The sequence below is a fragment of the Equus caballus genome, chromosome 15 (assembly GCF_041296265.1).
Source record: "Equus caballus isolate H_3958 breed thoroughbred chromosome 15, TB-T2T, whole genome shotgun sequence".
Lineage (NCBI taxonomy): Eukaryota > Metazoa > Chordata > Mammalia > Perissodactyla > Equidae > Equus > Equus caballus.
In genome coordinates, this window is record NC_091698.1 from 26279908 (window position 1) to 26303465 (window position 23558).

At 51.6% G+C, this 23558-nt stretch overlaps 1 protein-coding gene across 18 annotated transcripts in view; it reads right to left on the reverse strand.

Moving 5' to 3' along the window:
* INPP4A (inositol polyphosphate-4-phosphatase type I A) overlaps positions 1-23558 on the reverse strand; it is a 132500-nt gene that overhangs the window by 91926 nt on the left and 17016 nt on the right. The window contains exons 1-2 of one of the 18 annotated variants that reach the window (XM_070236115.1): positions 10923-11202; positions 6152-6358 (exon numbers count right to left, since the gene is read on the reverse strand). The exons of 16 other annotated variants lie outside the window; for them this stretch is intronic. The gene's annotated coding sequence lies outside the window, so the exon portion shown is untranslated. Of the gene's footprint in view, positions 1-6151; positions 6359-10922; positions 11203-23558 lie in introns of those variants that run through there. One more of the 18 variants, XM_070236113.1, reaches the window with a different exon arrangement.

Genomic DNA, 23558 nt, shown 5'->3' on the forward strand with positions numbered 1-23558 from the left:
CCCCGTGATCTAAAACCTCTCTGAGCTGGGCCTGCATTGCCCACCCCCAACTGCAGCGCCTCTGGGCAACTCTGGGGGGCTCCTGCCCGCCAATCCGGGTCTCCCTTCTTCTGGCTCCCCTGCGAATCCAATGGTTTCCACACCTTTTTAGGCCACTGAGATGCACCACTGCTTGAGAGGGAAGGAATGCTCAGGCTGATGAGAAAGGCAGGAAAGGCTGAAGGGTTTCCTCTTTCAGAAGACAACCAAGAGCAGGGAAAAAAGCGCCAGGAGGAGAGAAGACAAGAGAACACGGAAGCAGTAGCCTGGACTGGGAAGAAGATAGTTCAAACTTCCTAGACTTTCAGGACCCACAGGAGTTCACAGCACCTCTGCTGCTTCACAAAGCGTCACTGGGACACATCTGATTCTCAGAGCACAACATACGTGCGTTTCCATAAAACAGCCTAATTTATTAACAAGACTCTCAGAGACAACATAAATCAGTCAACGCAGTTACGGTACCCCATGAAGATACCCAGGAAAAAAGAAAACGCTAGAACTGAGCCTTCCACTGCAAGGAGGAATCAGGGCAGAGGAGCCACCTGCCAGGGGCCCTGGGACTCTTCTGTCGTGGTCCGTTGTGAGGGCCTGTGGCAAATCTCCCACTGAGGTTGTGATTCAAAACTGTTAAACAGTCCTGTTTCTAATTTAACTTTCTCATCAGGAGGCCTCCCTCCCCTTGTTTTAATAAGCAGTAACCCTTTCAAGAAAACCTAAGTAATTTTTACAAAGAAGAGAAATAATGAAATGTAGGTGGTTAGCAAAGAACACGTTTCAGTACTTTAGACGAAGTGTTTCCAATAGAATTCTATTTGCTCAGTTATAGATTTACCTCAAGAAAAGAGTATTCTATTATTATAACAACAAAACTCTGGATTAACCATTCAAAGGTTGATGAATGAAAATATTTCCCAAAAGTGTCATTTAAAAATCAAAATACTTTCAAATTAATAAGATAGTTATACTCTGAAATCAACAAAATAAAGGAAGCCGCAATTGGGTTCCATCACCAGAAGAGCTGCACCATGGCCCCGAGGCAACAGCCGGCCCTCAGTGTAGGGGGACAACCACACACAGCCGGCTGCCCAGCAGCCAAGTCACCCCAGGACCCACCCCAGGGGCTTGCAAGGAAGCTGACCCTGCAGTCAGCCAAGGACAGTAAGCACAGACAGTCTCAAAAGAAAAATTATTACCATCGTTCCCTTAAGGCAAGCTCAGAAAATAAAGGAGGGAAACCCCACTCATAACAACACCTTAACTAAAATCGGGTTTTTATTGGCATATTTTACATAGATAAGAGCAGTGGGCACAAAAGATGTAGGATCCTGCTTTTTCACTTGAATGTTAGATTGTAAACATATTTCATGCTATTGCTAGGCTGCATGACTATCATATTTTAAAGACTGCATCAACATCTTTATGTGCATGTTTCTTTTTTTTTAATTTTAATCTAAAATATGTCTTACAAAGAAGATAACACATGGCTCTTTCTTTAGCCCCTAAGCAGCCACGGACCAGCAAAGCCATAAGGACCTTGTGTGGTCGTGGTCCTGGTCGGGACAGTCTCCAATAGCACAAAGCATGGACCTCTCAGTGCAATGAGGTCACACTCATTTCGGCCCAGCCAGCCACCCACAAAGCAGATGCACAGCAGCTGGAGTTTACTCGGCCACTGTGTGGTGGGGGTGGCAGAGGAACATTTGCTCCAAGAGGCCAGTCACGCCGAGACTAGAAGCCTGAAGTCACTGCCCTCTGGCAGGATCTCAGACAAGGACGTTCACTGAAGCATTACTTATGCCATAATGTATTTTATACCATAAATTGCAAGACTTCATAGCAGCCTAAATGCCTGTCAGGAAAACAGTAAATTATGGTTCAGTCATATGGTGAAATACCACGTAGATATTTGAAATGGAAATGACTGAGTTTATAACAACTCGACAGGTGAAAGAGTAAAATTCTAAGATCTGCCAAGATAAACACACAGAAGCAAACACACACACAAAGTGGAAGACATCAGACAAAAACATATTAAAAGGTTAACACTGGCAGTGGGTGTAGCATGATTTTCTTCTTTATCTACAGGACCATGTTTTTCTATACCCTTTACAATAAGTATGCAAAACTGTGATAACTGGAAAAAGGTACCCACATTAGGCTGTTTAGTACCTTCACGCTGAGTTCCCAGCCTCCCTGTAACTCCCTTCCCACCTCGCTCCCGGGGCTAACTCCTCTCTCTGCGTGCCTCCAGACTCTGCTGGGGAAGAGCTCTCCTTCCAGAGGCTGCCTCGAATACCTCACCGCCTCCCCCAGTCTCTCACAGTGCTCTGCACTCATCTCCTCCATCACGCTAGTCACATGAAAACTGTCACGTTCCAGTCTCTGGGCTCTTAGGGCAATGACCGGAGCTTGGTCATCCCGGTACCACGGGGCCAATGGACATGAAGTTCCAGTGGACATGACGGACAGAGAGAAAAGAGGAAGCCAAGAACCAGCTACACAGCAGGACGGGAGGTGAGAGTTCAGAAGGCTGGGTTCCAGGGGTGGGCAACCTAGGGGGGCAGTTTCAGGAATGGCCAGGAGAGAGAAGCTGAAGGTCATGGGCTTGGTGATGCTAGACGTCCCTGCAGACATAGGAGTTGTCAGGAGGTGATGGGACATCAGAGGCAGATGCCCAGTCCTCTCTGGAGACCAGGGTAACCTGAAGTGACAGAGGGCAGTGACAGGAGGTGGAGAGGACAGCACAGTCATGGGTCAAGTAGGAAGGGACTCCAGAGCCTACCTCTGGGAAGAGATGAAGCATGCACAGAGAAAGGACCCTACTCCACTTTGAGGCCTTTGGCTCTCCTGGGAGAATCAGCCACGTTTCAGTCAACAAGAGGAGGTAAAGAGGCATCTGCAGGGGTGGCGGGGGCAAGGGATGGGGGGCAGTGTTGGAGCAAGAGCTTCTTATGCAAAACGCTCGGCTCCAGGCAAGAGAAGACTTCACAGGGCTGAATATAAACACAATCCATCTACCAAGCATAGCCCATTTGTTCACCAGACCCTGGACGGCCATAGAGCAGAGCACTCCCTGTCCCACCACTGATGGGAGCAGAGCAGCTGACAGGAAGGCGGGACAGGTCGGAAGAGGGGGGACAGAGAACCAGTCCAGGCTGCTATCTTCAAGGCAGGGCTCAAGAGCAATGTTAATGACGAGGTGCTTGAAGCAGAGACCACAGGGATGCTCACTGGCAGCAAGAACCTTTCCAAATGAAGCCAACTCTGCAGCAAAGGGCAACACAGACCAGCCTGTGCTCTGCACTGGGAGCCAGGACAGGCGCAGGTCCACCTGCATGCCTTCACAATGGCAGGGCAGGCAGGATGAGAAAGGGAGGGAGCACACTCCATCAGGGCAGGCTCCACCCTGAACCTGACCATTCTCGTACCACCTAGGGCAGCCGGGCAGCCACCAGCCCAATTTCAAGAAACAGCTTTTTCTGACCAGAAGCATCACAAGACTGAAAATGAGAATTAATAAGCAGTGCTTGCTTCCCAAGCCCCAGGACAAAAATCTGTGAAGACTCGGTCACAAAGTGGAAAGAATTAAGTGGGTGGAAACACAACATAAATTCAGAATGATGGTAATCTCAGGGAGAGGTTGGGGGCAGATGCAGTTTCAGTTGTATTGGGAATGAAAATGTCTTCAGCTGAGTGGGCATTCACTGTATTCTTCTTCCTATGGTTTTCCACATAAAGAATCACGTAACAAATACTTTTATTATAATAAAGTATACCCAAAAGTCATTATCTGTATTATATTTTCACTTGTCTTTTCATTTTTCTTCTCAAAAAAGCAATGTAAGTATAATTTAAAACTTTTTAAAGCTTAGATCAGAGCCATGTGTTTCTTTCAAATGGGAGGGTATGCACCTATCATTTTGGATCACATCCCTGGTCCCCGGATGTCGACCATACCTGCCCACAGTCAGCACTGACTTGATGGTCACCAGCATCCTCTGTGACAGGCCCACTGGGGAGACACCTCCATTCAGGCAGGAGTGACAAGCGGAGGGGCCACCTCTCAGCTGCCCACAGCCGGCCCCTTTCTAGCTTCCAGGAGAGCTGGTTACACCTGTCCAGAGGTGCCCACTTTCACTTTTGCCCTCCTTGTGGGACCCTCACACCCTGGACCAGGCGTGACTGACCCATGACATTCTTCAAGGCCCTTCTGTGACTTGCACTAATAAGGTAAACCCCACCTGGCCAAGACAGTCAGAAGAAGCGATTTAACCTGCTGCCCCTCTTGGGGGTGGTTTCACCCAGGTCTCCAAAGGCTTTCCCCAAAATGTGATAATGTGGGAGTTACAGGTGTAAAGGCAGGGAGGAAAGGGACCAGAACACAGGTCTCTTCACATCGCCTGGTGTGCCACTTTCTTGAACACTGCTTCTGCTTTTAAACTTCCCAGTTTTTAAAGTACACAGTGTTGAGCTATTAAGCCAGGAACGGCTATCACACCAACTCCAGTGTGGCAGACTCGTAATAAAGTGCAAAAGAAAGGAAAAGTGCTGATGACAAAGCCTCTCACCAGAGAACAGAAGCCCAGCCCAGAGGTCGGGGGGAAGGGGTGCACCCTGAAGACTGGCTACCAGACACTCAAGTCCAGCCAGCATCACACTTAGCAGCTGCCGTGGCTTCCCTCATCTTCCCCGGACTCCTCAAGGCACAATTTGCCTAACAGCCAAGTGCCTAGAATTATCCCCTCACACAAGCCTGCCAGCTTACGCTGGATCACCTGGAGGTATGATAAAGTCTCCCCATAAACCTGCTACTGAGGCTCAGTGTAGTAAGATTATTTCATATGAGAAATGTGGCATTAAATTACAGGCGAATTGTGTCATTGAATCTTTATACCTAAAACCACTTCAGACAGGCAAAACACAGGGCAATCTTAAGCCAAATGCGGCTCCCTAAAGAAAAGAGCACCCTCGCCTCGCCACGCCACGCTGTCATCCAGTGGGTGCTAGCAATCAGAATAAATGACCATGAATGAGCAAGGGTTCCAGGGCTAAGAGTGGTACATTTCAAACATGCCAAGTGAAAAGCTGGCACTGGTACACAAGAGCCTTCAAGGCTTTAGGGAAAGGCACACAGTTTCTTTCCCTCTAGAGTATTTTCAGAAGAAGTCTTCGCCCGATTCAGAGGGTCACACCAGGTCCCCAGAAGCTCTCCAACCGCTCCTGTTCACACTCCTCTCCCTGGCCTCTCTATGGGGGTGAGGCTTACAGTGAACAACACTCAGCGACATCCAAGCCCTTGGGATGGAGGCGTCAGATGCAGGAAAAGTTCAGAGGTACTCTGCTTAAGTTGTTTTGTTAGGACCCCCACCACCAAAGAGTTTTGGAGTTGAAGGGTAATTAACAGGTGAACTAGCAGCACACCTGTGTAACCCAAGGTCCATTCCCAGGCACTCCTTTCCTCTCTTTGGGCCTCAGTTTCCTCACCTGCACACTGGTGGTGTGTGCCTCCCGCTGCAAAGGCTGGCTGCCAAGACTCCCCATGCAGCTGAGGCCTGACCGGCACGTGAGGATGGGGCACATGTCACATCAGTCCTCATTCTAGGGCTGGAAGGGTCTCAGGTGTGTAGTGGTTGCACCCACCACTCCCCTTACACAGGCCCGAGCAGGGGAGTTTGGCTAGGGAGACAGGCACACGGGCTCCAGGGGCCACAGCTGACCACAAGGCAGGCTGGTTGAAGACTTAGTGCCCTGGAGGCCCTGAAGTTGCCAGCCACTCAGGAGGCTTGAGATGAGGCACATTCTGCCTGGCGAGGCTGCTGGCCAGGAGTGAGGGACCAAGTATGCAAACACACAGGAGCTGACTGGTCACCTGGGTCATTTACTCTCCAGCACCCGAGATCCCTCTGAAGCCTGGGACCACGCGAGAGGCCAGAGTCAAAAGAGAGTGAGCCCAGACGCAGCTGCTGCTCTCCAGAACTGACGGTGCAGGGCACCACAGTCAGATAGCAGGTTCCTAACAGGTAAGAGGCAGGTGATCCTTCCTACAGCAAAACTACACCGAGCTGTGAGAACATGTGACAGGACACCTGATAAAATCTGAGCAAGTCACCTGATCTCTGTCGGAGCTTCCTTTCCCTCCTCTGCAACTGGAAACGAAAAACAGCTACCTGGTCAGGTGGCTGGGGATTCATCAACTGCTCCCTGAAAAACACCTGGCACAAGGCCCAGCAGGTGAGCTGACCTCTCACCTGCTGAGTTCTCTACCTGCCAAGACAGTGAGAGAGCCAGGACCTCTCCAGGGGCTCCACCAGGTACCCTGCAGAAAGAGAAAAAAGAGGTTTCTGCTTCAGCAGAGGCGGAGGGGGCAGGAGGGCGGGCAGTGGCTAGAAGGGTAGCTCGGCTGGATGTGGAAGCCCCACAGCTCCAGCTGGAAGAGCCAACCTCAGGCAAGACTTCCTGGGGGCAGCTCCCCACTCCACCTGGCTGTCTGGGGTGGATTTCCAAGGCCCGGAGAAGATAAAAGCACCCCTGGGAGAGGCTTTCCAGGGATGCCTGGTTTGGGGGAGCAGTTTTAGAACCAGGTACAACCCAAGGAAGACCCTGAGGAAGCACCCAGCCAAGGGCCAGGTACCCAAGGCTCCAAATACCATCACGTCCGAACAGCTTAACCCAAGCAGCCAACCAGGAACCAAGGAGACTTGGCGGGGCTCAGTCTTCTTTATAAGCTACCGTCCCTTGGGGAAGGGGGGCAGTGAACAAGTCTGTTGTTATCCTTTGTACCCCAAATTCCATTTGCAACCGTTATTTGTTTCAGAGAAGCTGGAGCAGGACAGATGTTTTATGTATCAGACAAGGTAAACCAGCTGGGACCTCATCCTCCCAAGCTGCCTGTCCATGTGGTTTCCTGCCACTCGGCCACACTGCCTGCATCACAGACACTGTGGACTCCAGGCTACAAGCGGGTTCTGTGCCTCCTGGCACACTTGAGGAGAGCCTGCTGCAGCACACACTATCGATTCACAAATAGCAGGGTCACAACTGGTGGCCGTGGCCGGGACAAGCTGGTTCAGACCAGTGATCCTCATGCAGAGATGTCACCAGCCAGACCATTCATCTCTAAGGCCTCTATAAACTAGAACTGGCGTGTAATTATTATGGTGAAACAGCTGGGCTACTGGCTTCTAAGACACCTTGCTCAACTCATCTCGGTGGGGCAGCCTTGGGACATCTCACCAGGCACACGCAGGAGGAGACCCTCCCCAGAGCACAGCAGATTCTGTCTCCTCCATCAGAACCACTGCCAATTAGAGTGGGGGCAGGAACCCTCCCTATGGTCCTAGAATTAGAGGTGCTATCAATTAGCACTAAAAGAAGTAGCCCAGTTTTTGGAAAGTGATAAAAATAAGCTAATAGCTTAAGTGGGGGGTGGAACAGGGACAAGTGCTCCAGGATGATGCAAAGTGTGGTCCATGGACCAGCAGCATCAGCATCACCTGGGAGCTTGTAGGAAGTGCCCAACCTATAAAAGCTGACTCCCTGGGGGTGGAGCCCACTAATGTGCCTGCATCCAGCCCTCCAGGTGATTCTTAGATGCTGAAGTTGAAGAAGCTGTGTCTAGCCTGCTGTCTTAGAAAGATGCCTGAAGCTTTACACAACTGTTTCCAACTAAGTCCTAACAATCCATGAAAAATCAGACCTCTTTTTTTCTATAAAGTGAAAACTAGTGCTGTAACAGAAAGACAAGGGTGTGGGCCACATCCACATTCCGTGACAGCAGAAGTGAATGCAGAGTAAGCAAGGACAGACACCTGCACCTTCCTCAGCAGTCCCATCCCAACCTCTCACCCTCCCTACTGGAGTAGGTACCCTCTTCACAGCCACATCGGCGACCATCAAAAAGGCCAGGAGAGAGACCACAGCCGTTTGGTGCAAGGCTGTGGTCTGCCCCCTCCCCACTCTGACTCCAACTGCAGCACAGCCTGGCAGAAAACCACTCAGTGGCTCAACTGTAAGGAAGGTTCTCAGCCGCCTGTGCCTGGCATCCTTCAGGCTCTTGAGTAAATGACCCGGTTCTCAGATCAGTGGACAAGGACGTGGATGAGTCCTGGGGGCTGAGCGAGCAGGAGGCCTCCTCGCACGCCATGAGGAGGGAGGCCTGCCCCAAGCCAAGCTGAGTGCTCGGGCCGGCCTGAGGCTCTCCTCTTGGGTGGGAGGGAGCACACTACCACTTAAACACAGTGTGCCTGAGACAGGAAAAGGAAACGCCCACAAATTAAAAAGGACACCCTATTTTAGCTTTAAACACACATCCCTCTCACAAACATCAACGTCCAAAATAGCACATCCTATTTTAGGAAGATCAAAGGCAGCTCCTAAATGGGCCACAAAATAGACCCAGAGTTTAGAAGATGAGGACCGTGTAATCACAGAAGGTGAGGAGCTGCAGGGCGGTGGGTGGTGGTTAACCTCCTCCCACTCCAGCCCCATTTTAAGGACCAGGAGTCTGAGACCACAAGAGCTAAAATGGCTGCTCGAGTCCTCCTGACTCACACTCCGTCTACTTCTGATCTCTCCTACGCAGCTCTCATCCCACTGTGGGGCCAGGTCATCCAAGTCAGAGGGGCCCTCAGCCTCACCTCCCTCACCCAACTGTGGTCCCTGAGGTAGGAGGGGCACTCTTCAATGAAATGGGCACCGGGCAGGGAGAGGTGCGAGGCGGGTGGGGGTGGAGGGAGAGAGTCCCCACTCATCAGACTCCTAAACTCTGGGCTGAAGAAGGGCAGTCGCTAACAGAGGGACTGTGACTACCACGGTCTTATTCTCTTTCATAAAGGGAGGGCAGTTCTCACAAGACCGAAGTTCTATCCTGGAGAGACAGGGCAGGGAGAGGTGATGGCCAGCCAAAATGGCCTGAGACCCACTAACATGGAGGCTTTGGTTAATCCTCTCTTGTTAGGCTGTGATCTGGGACACCCTGTCCAGTACCTCAGACGGAGAAAGGCTATAGCAAAGATGCCCCTGGAATTTGGAAATGAGGCCCAGTCACTCGCTGAGAACTGGGACACTGCTGGGGCCGTGGCTTCCCCAATCCAGGCAAGACGACCAGGATGTGCCACCGCACCTGCTCAGGACAAAGGGTCACAGTGTGCTGATGTGGGCAGTCAGGGAGTCATCGGGCTGGCAGGTGGAGCAGCACAGCATGCCTCCTGTCCCTAGAAGGCGCACAGCTTCACAGTCAGGAGCACAGCCTAGAGCCAGACCATCTGTGTTCCAATCCTGGCTCTGCCACTCACCAGGTTACGTGTAACTAGGGGTAACTCGCTCAACCTTCTTCTCAGTTTCCCCCTGTGAAATGGGCCTAACACTCATCCACCTCATCGGGTTGTTGCGAGGACTAGACGATTTCATCCCTGTAAACTGGACAAGGCACACAGAAATGCTACGTGTCTGCTGCTATCATTACCATCACTGCTACCAAGCCCATCCGACACTCCCAAGGCCCTGGGACTCTTCCATCCATTCAGAAACAAGGTTCTGGAAGCACTCAGGCCAGGCCGAGATCAAGGACAGCAGGGGAGGGGCTCTGAGTACCCAGAGAACATGGAAAGCTTACAACAGGAAATAAGGCCTTGATGAAGGTCAATAAATCTATTAAAAGTACCCATTAAAAACCTGGCTAGGAGAAGAGGGAGCCAGAGAGCCCTATGAGCATCTGTGGAAGTCAGGAAGGGCGGCAAGGCAACACTGGCCATTCCCAGGGGGGGATGGTGCAGGAGGGAAACTGGCCGGTAGCCAGAAACACAGCCAGAGCTGGGCCCCCTCTCCTCTGGAACAGGGAGAGGTCCCAGGAGGCCACCTTCAACCGAGCTCCTCCTGCAGCAGCTTCCTCCCCACACACACTCCCTGAGCTGGGCCACTGTGGAGAAGGCTACGCTGACCCCAGGGTTGGGGACTAGATTAGACCGGAGCGGACAGAGAGGAGAAGGGAGGGGAAGGGCTTGTCCTCAGAGCCCAGGGTCCAACCCAGCTGCAGACGGTGCCTGTTCTGAACCTCCTGTGGGCAGGCCAGCAGGGCAATCTCCACTCACTGGGGAGCTGTGTTTAGACTGACTGAGAATCCAGCCAGGCGCTAGTTTATACAGAACCCTGGAGCTCCGTGCAGTTAGCACCGGCGTGTGTGTCCTAGCAAAGCCTGACCTGAAACTTGGGGTTAGCTGGCACTGAATAAGCAAAATTCACATTCTAGGAACTACCAAAACTCATACTTTAAGAGTTTCTACGATATGAATCTTCGTTATCCTCTGCACCCATTCTGGTTAAATTCTTTTAAAAGTTTTGAGATTAAAAAAAATTTCAAGTGGCAAGTCTGACTCATTTTATTAAGGAGAGAAATGTGAGCAAAATCTCATTGCAAAGAAGGCTGGTTACCACAAAGCTATGTGGAGTTGATTTTAGTAAGATTCTGCCATCAGATCTTGACTACCTGCGGGTGGATTAAACATTTGTGGATTAGCCTTGGTAAGCAATGAGAAGATAGTGCATGTGTGGGAAAAAAAAAAAACCATTATAACCACACTCCATACTAGGACGCACAGGGTCCTATACAGAGGCCTGTCCTTCCCCACCACGGGGAGTGCTGCCCCGCTCTTCCTTGAGCCCCTACCCCAGGCTGCTGGGCTCCCCCTCTGTCCCACACACAGCCCCGTCTGCCACAGCCAAGGACAGGCCATTATGACCATTTCTCATCATGCAATGTAATATTGTGGCTCAAAGTACAACAACAATACACCTGTATAAGCTGAATGTGCTGCTCACTTTTACATGTAATTTTAACCAGATTAAACTCGTCTTGTACTATATTTTGACCCCTTTTGTGTTACCTGTGATTTTGCTTCATCCAAGGCCTAGCCTCCCTTGTCTACCTCATCCGGCATCCTGGCTGAACAAGAGTTGAGTTTCAACAGCTGGGAGAGAGACGACTGTGGTACTGGAACCGCAGCCACGGGGTTCTAGCAGGCTCTCTGGAACCCGGAAATCTGATGGCTCACTCCCTGGCTTTGATCCCTTCCATGGCTTTCTCAGCACGAACAGGATGCAGTCCAAAGTCCTTCACCCAGCGGGCACCTGCCCGCCCATTCACCTCTCCCGAGCTTACTAGGTACCACAGCCACAGGCTGTCTCTTTAAGACTCTCAATGTGCACTCTCCAAGCCTCTGCTCAGGCTGTCCCCTTCACCTGGAATGCCCTTCCTGTTCTTGTCCTGTAGGCTTGGGCTGACAATTCCTACTCATGCTTCATGACCAATTTAAACAGCAATTCCTCTGTGAAGCTTCTCCCAGCCAGAAATAAATACCCTCTACTCTCTGTGACACAGCCCTGTCTACAGCCATAAAGAAAAAACCTTTAATACACTGTAAATCCTTGTCTCCCCTGAGCTCTTTAAGGGACTGAGTCATCTTCATCTTTAATCCTTCAGCCCTGAGCACAAAGCTGACCTATTGAAGGAGCCCCAAATAAGCTTTTATTAAAGGATTAAATAATAGAAAAACATAAGTTTTGTATCCACAGTGCCCCAGATGGGTTCAGTACATAAGAAAAATTATTTGCAAGTACTTTTTATCAATGAAATAGATGTTTTTTTAAGCCATGACTGTAACATAATGAAACTGATTTTCCTGCATGTCACTTTGGCTGATGCCAATGGCAATGTGCAAAGAGGTGCTGTCACCTGTCAGGGAAATGGCAAACAGTGGGGGTGATGGTGGCCTGGTGGAAGTGGGTCTACAGCCTCCCCAGCCTCACAGCACAAGAAGGGCAGCACCTGAGGTCAGGAGCCTGGTTTGAGTAGTGTCTGTCACTCACCAGCCAGGAGACCCTGGGCAGGCCATGCATCCACTGTGGCCTCAACATGATGTCTGTGGAGTAAAAGTCAGATGGACCAGTCAGGGCTCATCTCAGCCCAGGCTCTTCAGAGCACAAAGCACTTCAATCTCTAACGCATTTCCACGTTACAAAGAACACAACACACAAACATCCTTTTGTGTAGGCATCCTGCTCAAAAAACAGAACCTGCCACAGAACTCGGTAAGCACCCAGAAGGCCAGGAGGCAGCCCTCACCTGCGCCACAGATGCCAAACCCACCCAGCAGGCAGCAAGGTGATCTTGAGGCCAACAAGGTGATATTAGATACTATTGATACAAAAAGGGAAATAATGGGAGACTAAAATAAAACCACAAGTGATGTCATCACCCTACGTGTATGGCTTTCCAAATAAGCCTAGTTAAGCTAAGGCACACTTGAGAAGGAAGAGGATATAGACACACATGTCTGCATGCGACAGACAGACTACCTCTGGGAGGAGGCACAAAAACGTATTAACTCTCAAACACGTTTTCATGCAACACCCTGGCGAACTGGGAAGTGCAGATAATTTAAGGCCCAGATAAGCTTTTTCATGCTGCGTGACCTTGGACAGGCATTTAACAAAAGCGCCACTTCCAGCTTCTGAGAAACAAGTAAACTCCACACCCCTCTGCCCCCAGGGGCAGCTGGACTGGACAAAGAGCACCCCGTCCACTGCGCAGATGGGAGCTAGTGCACCTCCAGGATCTGGGACGCACAGAGGAAGGAAGAATGAGTGGATGAACACGGGGAAGGCAGGAAGGTCAGCGGGCCAGGAGTGAGGGCATTCCATCCTGCAATTGTCACAGGCACCCACCAACTCACCAAGGCTCACTGGGCAGCAACCAGCCCTATGGCCACCGCCCAGTCCAGGTAAGGGCACTCACCACACCTCAGGGTCCTAATGCAGCCTGTCACAGCTGGCACCCAGAGAATACGGGGGAGGCAGGAGCCAACAACTTGGCTGTCACTCTCTCTACACTGCACCTACAATGCCCTCCCTCCATCCCGCTCTGTGGCCAGCAGAAGAGCGGCTCAGTGTAGCAGCAAGGAACATGTCATGGAGAGAGGGAGGCTGGGAGTCTGGGCTGGATAATCAGCTCCAGAGCCTCGCTAAGCTGTGAGGCTCTGTGCAAGGAACTTGCCCTGTCTGGCCCTCAGTCCCCACTTCTGCAACAGGAGTACCTCAGATCCCTAACCACCTGCCTCTCTGCAGATGCCTTACGCTGAGGGCTCAGGGTTTCCAGGCCTACCACAGACCACTAGTGAGGTGTGGGCCAGGGCCGGAGGAGGTGACACAGAAGTCTGCTGTGGCCTCTCCCTCAGGAAGTCACCGTCTGCAGGGGAGGGGGAGAAATGGCCACACAAGGGAGAGGGCACCTCGGCAGAAGGAGCTGGAGGAGGGAGACAGACGTCTGCATCAGGTTCTGTGCAAGACGGCCTGGTGCCCTGGACACTTGCCAGTATTCCTCTCTCCCATTTTGGGTCGGCTTCTCCACCGGGAAGCTCCTCAAAGGAGTTTCACTCCACTCCCATCCTCCCCACATTACCCAGCGGTGCTGGGGGCAGAGCCTGGCATGCTAGACAGCAGTGAGCACCTGCAGGAGGAATCAGGCTCTGGGTGCTGCCATCTGTGTATGCTCACACCACTGACTCTTCCACTCTGGAGACGCTCTGAGGAATCTGTTCGGAGGGGCTGGGTTCAAGTCCAGTCATGCACCTTGCATCCTCCTCCCTTCAACAAGGACCCCACCCCGTGGCGTGCACTCATCACCTCCAGAAATGGGCTTGGCCGATGGAGAGAAAAAGAAAATGGAACCACAGAGGAGATCAAAAAAGGGGCCTTGCTCGAGCAACCACAGCCCAATCATACTCTTGGTTCCCACACACTCCTGAGGCCAGAAAGAGGACTCAGATACAAGCCCACTACCAACACCACAGTCAGCGGAACTACCCCACCCTTTCAAAGTCGCCCAAGATGGTTCCTGCTTAGATGAGCCCACAGCCCACCCGGACCCTCCAGCAGTCTGCCCGGATGGGGTGGAATCCCAGATCCATGAGCTGCTCTCCACACTGCTGTCTATGACTTCAGTCACGCTGGGGTTCTTGGGCACTCCCAGAGGCCAGGGATCTGAGGCAAAGCCACTAACAGGGTCAACAACATCTTGGGAAGCTTCAACTAAAAACAAAAGCTTGTGGACCACCGGACTAAGCATTTCAAAACTTCACAGTCCCTGTAAGCAAACAAACACTGAGCTCTGTCTCTGGTTCCGGAAGCTCGGCCTGAGGCTGCCAGCCTCTGAGACGAGGCGGCATCGCAGGCCTTACGTGCAAAAGCGTCTCGCCTTCATCCACAGGAGTTCAACTTCTCAGATGGCCCAACAGAAATATTCCACACGTGATATGATACCATAGAAATCTTCAATCTAAGTTAAAAAAAAAAAACACACTCCCACCTGTTATATATTTTAATTCCACATTTTCCCCTGATAACTTAGTGACTCTGCCAAGTTTAAAGAGGGAAAAAAGCTTTTCAAAACTCAAATATTTTTTTAACCCGACAGGGTCATGTATTCTTTTCTCCTACGTGGAATGAATGCAAAATAATGAAATGTGTTTTTCAGAGGACTCAGGTCAGGATGTCATTCATGTTGGCCATACACAGTGGAGCCACAGACACATACAGACACGTGAGCACACGCATACACACGTACACATCTAACGCCTATGGTAAAAACTGTTTTAATGTGAGCTCAGATCAAATGTTTGCCCAAATCCTTCTGGTTTCTGAGACTAAATCAATCTGGTTTCAGACTGAGTCGGTTGTAGCAAAAATGAAACCCATGTTGAAACCTGTTCAAAGGCCAGTGAGGGTTTCTCTGGAAATATCTTTCAGCTCCTTCTGCAGCACGGCCCTGAACCATGCCTGACCAGAGGCAATTCCCAGGGAAGGGACCACCCAGCTCGCCACAGCTTCCTCCTTGGCCCTGGAATCGTACTTCTTCCTCTTCCTGCTCCTTAAGTCCTGGGCAAGAAGGGACAAACGCCCCTCTAACCTCCCTGCACAGGGCCGAGGGGCAGCGTGCTAAGGTTCTGGGGTCCAGTTCCAGTCCAGCCTCCCGATGAAGGGGAGGGAGAAGCCGTCCACTCAGGGACACAGACTCACCCAAGGATGCTGTCAGCTCCCTAAGAGCTCAGAGCCAGCAGCAGGTGAACCTCGGCCCTCCCCTCCACGCAGTGGGAGGTTAGAGCCATGCAGGGCTCCAATCAAGAGGTGCCCGGGACAGGGGGACAGGAGGGCAGGAAGCGCCTGGGATTGCAGGTCACGAGGTCAGGAGGTGCCTGGGGTGGGGCACACCTGTGCTTAGTCAGCCCCCAAAGGCCAGCTCTCCCCAGCCACACCACCTGGTCCAGAGCTGGGCTCCTTAAAATCCAGAGATGTGACAAGGTGGAAAGTACTACTCTGAAACCTCAAGAAATGAAAAGGAAAGAAAAAAGAAAAAATTGGGGAAAGTTTTCTTGGAAGCCACATATCCTATGTGCAACAGCTGGTCTGATGCTGGTCCTACCTGATGGGTTAACACCTCACAGCCTCAGTCCACACGTTACCCCTTTATATACCTAAGATGAACATGATTTTCATAAATGATGCCACTAAGAAGGCTTTGTGGCTAAAAATCCTAAGCTCTTAACGAAAAAGTAGCCTCTCTTCTCAAGAAGAAAGCATAGCTTCCCCACAGCTGTCCCCCATCACCACGGGGGACACTTGGCTGTGGGAGGCACCCAGGGTCAGCAGCTCTGACCCATCCGGGCCACTCACAGGATGTCTGCTGCAAACACGGCCACATCCTGTTGAAGGGGATCTGGAAACAGCTGCCTGGGCGCAGGACCTCATGAGGGTGCCATCCTATGCCAACACCACGGTTCTAAAGCACCCAGGGAGAGCACCCAAGCCACCAGGGCAGAGACTGCTGGGCAAAGCTGGGGAGAGGCAGGGGACTCACAATTTTAAATACAGTTGTCAGGATGGGCTTTACTAAGAAGGTGACATTGGAGCAAAGACCCAAAGAAGCTATGAGAGCAAGTAAGCCATGTGGGTGTCTGAGGCAAGAGATGCCAGGCAGAAGGGCACGCCAGGGCAGTCAGCCTGAGGCCAGAGTCGGGAGAGTAGGAGGAGACAAGGTGGTGGAGGGGGCGATGCGATGTGGGACCTCAGGACCACTGCTTTACACACATGAGAAGCCTCTGGAGGGTTCTGAGCAGAGGAGTGAGCTGGTCTGATTTTGCTCTGAAAAGCTCCTCTGGCTGCTGTGCTAGAAACAGACTGGCCAGGGGCAAGGGCAGCAGCAGGGGGCAGGTGACTACAGACAGTACAGTAATGGAGCAAAAGGTGAGGGCGCTCGGAAAGGAGAAGTGTGTGTGCTCTGCAGATGGAGCCAGCTGGACTTCCTGACAGACGATACGAGAAGCGAAGAGCTGTCAAGGACGACTCGAGGTTTCAGAGAACACCTAAGCAACAGAAGGAGCGTGTGGTCATTCACTGAGGAGAGGAAGGAGCAGCGGGGAAGGGGGGCGAGCATGAGGCTGGTTTTGCACATGCTTCCTGTCAGGAAGGCAGTGGACATCTGGGCCTGGAGTCCAGGGGAGAAGTCTGGACTGGAGAAGTATATTTAAGAGTTGCCAGCTTACCAACGGGAAACAAAGCACCAGAATGGAGGACACCACCAAAGAAGGGAGAAGAGAAGAGGTCCCAGGACTGGGCCCTGGTGACATTGAGGAGTGGAAGAGAAACCAGCCAAGGAGACTGAGTGAAATAGGAGGGCGACCCCAAGTGAGGGGTCCTGGGAGCTGAAGGGAGAATGTTTCAAGGATGAGGGATTGAAGAAATGATGCTGACGGGCCACCTAAGATGAAGCCTGGGGACTGAGCACCGAAGGATGGATACAGTGTACAAGAGGCAGGCCTTAGAGGCCAAGCGAATGGGGCAGATGCTGGCCAGTGGGGCTACAGAAGTTCTTGCCAGGTTGCCTGTTTTCTCAGTAAATTGGAAGCAAGGCCAGCAGTGGGGTGGGGTAGGTGGAGACAAGAGGAAAAAAAGTAAAATAATAGTCTAGGACAGGAATCAGCAAAGGGCCAAATCCTGCCCACCATTTGTTTTTGTAAAATAAACTTATTGGAACACAGCCACATCCATTTGTCATTTATTGTCTATGACTGCTTTCGCGCTACAACAGCAGTGTTGAATAGTGCTGTGACAGAGCCTGCATGCCCCACGAGGCCTAAAATATTAACTATCTGGCCCTTTACAAAAAAGCTGGCCCCTGGTCTAGGACAGGAGAGAAATATGCTCTGAGTGCCAAGTGGTCCCACCCATGACCTACGCTGTGAATTTAGAGACTTGTCAGTGTGGCTGCATGTTCTCCTCCAGCCTCGTGCCACTGCACTGAGAAGTGGCTATAACCAGGGCTGTGGTTTCACCAAGCGAGGCCATGAAGAGAGAGGGGCCAAGGAGGCCATCTGCCACCAGCCCTTTCACATCAGTAATAATCAGCACTATTGCCACGGAGCCTTCCTCGGTGCCCAGCAGAGGACACTGCACCTCTGTCCATCACCTCATTTCATCTTCACAGCCTCTGAGAAATGGAGAGGACTGAGGGTCAGCATTTACGAGACTAGCTCAACACAGCCATGTGGGGAGTCAAAACAGGTCAGCTGAGTTCAGAAGACCAAGCTCTGAACCTTGAGGGCCCAGCATTCCCCACCTCAACTGCACCCTAGAACCACCTAGTGGAAAAGGTGACAAATGCCAATGCTGGCCCCACCCCCACATCACTTCACTGGCCCTGAGTGCGGGTAGAAGGGTGGAAAGCAAGCTTCCAGGGTTTCCAAAAGCCCCCAGGTGATTCTAAGCGCAGCCAGAGGAGGAAGCTACAGCACTGCCCTGCTCCCTTCTCTGATCCCGGCCCCCAGCAATTCCATTCCCAGGCTGTCCACATTCGTTCTGCCAGGGTTGACTCCTTCTCTGCCACCTCAGCAACGACTCAAGAGGCATCCACCAAGCCTCCCAGGGAGGGAGTTCCCCGTGACAGGCGTGTGGTGACGTGAGGTCTCTCCAGCCCTCAGCGTCCAGGCGTGAGCTCTGCGTCTGGTCTGAACTGAGGTGACTTCACCCCCTGCAAACCCTGAAGCGTTACAGGCTTCGACCCTTCACCACCCAAACAGTGTGCTGTTTCTCCTTCGAAAACTGAAGTCTCACTGAGTTCAGGCCCAAGACCATCAAAAAGGAAATGCCGCAGGTCTTAGGATCAGAAACGTGAGCCACCAGCCTCACACTACACAGTACTGACTCTGGTGTGGGTTTTATTCCCTGTGCTTCCTTTATTACCCCTCCCTGATGGCACCTTTAAATGTTCGGTTTCCTTTACTGAGACATCAAAACTGGGGTGTCTAAGGCTCTCACCTCCTTACCGTAAAACCTCAACATTTTACTATTTTTCCACTTACTTAGCATTGTCATGTGTTAAATGAGTTCATTGTCTCAGCGCACTGGAAATAAACAAAGCACAACCATCGATGAATAATTTTAAAACTCAGTCCTGGAATTCCACAGAGATGAGGCTGAACTTATGGGAGCTTCAACCAACAGTCTACACTCCAAAAGCCCATTTATAAGTTATTTAGAACCTACAGAATGTTTATTTCATGTCAAATTACCATTGAGATGGTATTTAAGTTTCCAAGCTAATAGCCAAATGCCTATTCAACTCACTTGTTCTTTTGCTGACTTAAAAAAATAAAATGTTATTAGAACACAAGAAAATCGAGTGTTTTTGCACGTGCACCTACATAACAAGAAAATCAAATCTGAGTGCACGTGCGGGGGGTACATGCAAAAACTCTGTTCCTTGAGGGAAAGAAGCCTTATATCAAGCACACAGAACTCAGGCCATGGAGAAGAGACTTCTGCTCCCTTCCAAGGATGGAGGACACTGATGCTACTGGCTCGTCACTATACCTGTTGCCCCACATGGGGGGGTGTCACTAACATTGCTGTCAGGTTCTCAGGCTTAACTGGTAACAGAGACAGGGAAAGGAGGTAAAGAGGTGGAGAGACCAAGTTAACAGTGTGGTGAGGAGTAAAGAGACGGAGCGGGGGGAGGTGCGGTGGGAGGTGTGGCACAGGCAGCAGGCATCCCAGAGGAAACGAGGTAACGCCCTCCCCTCGCTGTGGTGTGAGAAACTCGGAGTCCAGAGCCTGGGTGGTCACTCGAGGACTGTCAGAATACACACAAGGGTGAGACAAGTATTAAAGAGAGAGAGATGGAAACAAACCTGTGGGTCCCCATCCAAAAGAACACAGACGGATACCCTCAGCCTGTTGGCACCCCAGTCAGTCCTCTGAGTTTGGTGGCTGGTCTATCACTGGGAAAGGCCTACGTGGTGTAACCGCGAGTGGCTTTGTGGACAGAAAGACCTGTGAATCCTGCTCTGCCACTGACCAGCTGGGTGACCTAACTTCTCTCTGCCCCAGTTCTCTCCTCTGTAAAATGCGAGGACGGACACGTATCATTCTGGGTGCTCAGAGGACTAAACAAAGTGGTGGCACTGAGGCAGAGCACAGTAACTCTCCCTCAGCGAGGCTCCACAAGCGTGGCGGCTCACAGCAGTGGGTGCCAGGGGACGTGCATCGCCCCTTCCGAGCCAACAGGCCCTGGCGCACAGAGTGCTCAGAAGGGTTGGCTTAAGAAATAACAAGGAAAGGTCCCTTCCTAAGGAGCTGTGGGGAGAGATGGGAGCAAGACTTGTGGGAGATGGAGTGACGGATGACTGAGCAAGGTGGGCAGGCAGGGCCTGGACAGGGAGCCAGGTAATCAGACGGAGACCAGAGCCCAAAGGCCAAGTGGCTGTCGGTTGGAGGGCTGTGCAGAAGTTGGGGCTGCACCAGGAGGAACCACATGCCCCAACCAGAGGGGAGCTCAATAGAGAGGAGGTAGGAAGCCAGCTCCACTCCCCGGGCAAGGAGATAACTGGGCCTAGTTAGCTCCTTCAGGGACCTAAAAGCCAGAAACTGGGGACTTCAGAGACCTACAACCAGCCACTGCAGGGTCTCAGGGACCTGCGACCAGTAACTGAGGGGGGTGAGACAAAAGGGATAAGCTGAAGATATCAAACAGGAAATATGGATACTATGAATTTTCATCAGGTTATTTATAATACATAAATTTATAATATATAAATATAAATGAATCTGTAATACACACACATCTATTCATATTCATATTTTAAGACTATTTCTCCTGGTCCACCACTGTGAACTGATTTTTCACTTCTGTCCTCTGACTTCCATGCCCAGGGAAGGAACAGTATGTCTTGTTGCTACTCCTTTCCTCTGGCCTACTAGATTGCCTGGTACAAGTAGGCATTTGATAAACGTTTGTCACATCAATGAGTCAACTACGTGCATACCTCCCAATGCACTAGGTATTAACACCATCCATCCTATATGTCACCTGTCCTTGTTCAGTTCTCCTTGGTGGGGACTGGAAACTCACAGCACACAGACCCCTGCTGGGCCACCCATGCTGGGCCATTTCACCCACGTGATATCATCTAATTTTTACCAGGCCCACAGGCCGTTCTATTGTCAATGTACAGATGAGGAGAATGAAGCCACCCAGCCTCAGAGAAACGAATTCACTCATTCAACAAACGTGTCCCTAGCAAGGTGCAGCCTTGGCGCCTGACCCCAAAGCCCTTGTTTTTTCAAACCAACGTTAACGACACAGGAAAATGCTAGGGGTTTATCTGTTCATCGAGTGCATGTCCAGCAACATCACAAAATGGCCCCTACTGCAGAATCCAGAGAGGAAAAGCTCATGGCCGCCCAACAGCTGCTCAGCCTCTCCAGCCTCGACTTCCTCACGCTGTCCACTGTACGTCCTGATGAGGCTGCTGTGGCATGTGACAGGTCAAGCAATGGCCCCTAGAAGATGTCCATGTTCTAATTTCTGGCCCTATGAATATTATTTGTACGGCACAGACTTTGCAGATGAGATTAAGTCAAGAATCTTGAGGGAGATTATCCTGGATTATAAGGGTAGGCCCTAAATCCATTCATAAGTGTCCTTATATGAAGGGGGCTGAGGGAGATTTCAGATAAAAAAGAAGGCAATGTGACAGAAGCAGAGGGAAGCAGAGTCACAGAGAAGATGCTACCCAGCTGGCACTGAAGATGAAGCAGGGGGCCATGAGCCAAGGAATGCCAACTGCCACCAGCAGATGACCAAGGCAAGGAATGGATTGTCCCCTACAGCTACGGGAGGGAGCATGGCCCTGCTGAGACCTTGATTTTGGCCCTGTGATACTCATTTTGGACTTCTAGCCTCCAGAACTGTGAGAGAACAAATTTCTGCTGTTTTAAGCCACTAAGTCTGTAAGAATGTGTTACAGCAGCCCTGGGAAACTAATAGAGGGGATTAAATGGGAAGTGCTATGAAGCAATCAGCATGGCGCCTGGCACACAGTAGGAATTCAAGAAATCTCCATCAGTGAAGAATAGTTCCTGCCACCCACCCTGGACCACCAGCCAGTCCTCACCAGCTGTGTGAAGAGCTACAGCCTTATACTGTAATTATCCTGCTTACATTTAAATTATCCTTCACCTATATTGTCTCACCTGACTCCATCCCAAAGGGAGTTTCCAAGGCTTCCCAGGGACTCTTAGCTCATTCTACATAAATATAATTTTGCCACAGGCATTTATTTGTCTTAAACACCCAGTACAATTAACTCAGATATTTCATAAGGTGACCCTCCCGACCTCCGGCACAATGAGCTGTGACCAGGGCCACCTTCCCTTCAACAAACACAGCAAGAGCACTTCTCGCAGCCACACGCCCTGCAGCTGCCACAGGAGGGGTGGAGCCAAGTTCACGACCATGATGTGGGGCCTGAGAACTCTGCCCCGACAGGGCCAACACGGGACAAGGGCCGCTGGGGAAGCAAAAGATGGGGAGGTTAACATCTGGCCCTCTGCTCCCCTCTTTCATTTCTGCAGCCCTTGCTCCATGCACCCCACTCTCGGTTTTCCTTCTTGAGGGCTGAGTCCCGATGTCGAAACACAATGTGCAATAAGTCCACTTCCTCCACTGTTGGCAGCCTCCCTCGCGCAGACCCCTTGGCCTCAGCTTCCTCTGGGCTCTGCGCAGATGAGGCCCTGTGACCGTGACCTCTGCCCTCCCATCAGCCCCCATTCACTCTCAGAGCCGGGGTTGTGCTGCCCTCAAGGGTCCCGCCACCCTGACTCGGACCTGCACCAGATTTGAAGACCATCCCTCTCACCGGGCCAAGCAGCCCTCAGCCACAAACGGCTCCAGGCGGAGCCTCAAAACCTCAAGAGTATCTGAGAGGAAAAAAACGAACAAAAAGAAGAAGCCTGTTCACTTCCTGAAAGCAGCCATCTGCAGGCCCTCTGAGCTGTCTTCTTTGCACCCATGCTCCTCTGACCTGCAAGGGCTGGGTTCCCTCAGTGGCGACTTGCGCCCTGAGCTGGCTGACAGCCACTCCCAGGCAGAGGGCAGCAGTGTGTCTGGAGGGAGCCACGGTCAGAAGGAAGAGCCACCTCAGTGCTCCTGGGCCACTGGCACAGCGCAGCAGACCCCAGGGGGCTAACGTCTAACATCTGCCAGCCCTTCACTCCCCACGGAGGCCTCCCGGCTCAGACCTGTCCTGCTAAACCCGCACGGCCTGTACGCAGTCTCACACACAGCTGTGAGGTCTCTCGGGCGGTCAGCATCAAGTCCTGCTCTCCAGTGCACCCCAGGGCCAGCGTGGCAACAGTCACTCCCCCGGTGCCTGAAATCTCCTACAGGAAGGAACGCAACCAGCAGGTGTGCTCCGAGGAGCCCACCACAACTCCCCCTGCCGGGCCTGAAGGTGGGGCCTCACAGACGACCTTGGCCTCCACAAAGCCAACGTGTGAGGTAACCCCGCAGTCACTTCTCTTGCGATAAACTACCAGGCCCACGTGCAGATTTAGAAGCTGAAGATGACCATCCAACATGACTCCGAAACACACTTACAATGCCCGTGTCCAGGCTGTTCCCTTCCCTCTCAGATGCACAGCTCGATGGTGGGAGCGGCTGACGCGCCAGGAGGACATGGCCAGAACCAGCCTCAGCCAGACAGCATCACAGCTGGAAATCGATTTGATTCTGCAAGCACTGTGCATTCCTGGTCCTGGCTGTCTGAGACGTCCCTCCAGAACCATCTGTAGCACCTGAAGCTCACCCCACGGTGGGCCAGGCAGATGAAAGACCCTTGGAGCCACTGTTCTTGAAGCTGGGGTCAAAGGTGGCCTTAACAAGGATGCTATGCGTTAGTTTAAAAGGTCTGTGTGTAACTAGAAGGTAATACATGAAAGCATATTTTACAAACAATATCTAACCATTCACTAACTGCCGTCCACTCCCCAAAGAAAAAGTTACAGGCCAGATGAGCATTGAAATAAACGGGGAGGAACTTCCAAACGTCATGGAAACCCACGGTCTCCTTGCAGCCAGGGCGACACTCAGGCCACACCTCAGAGCACAGAGGGTGCAGCCTCCTTCCAAG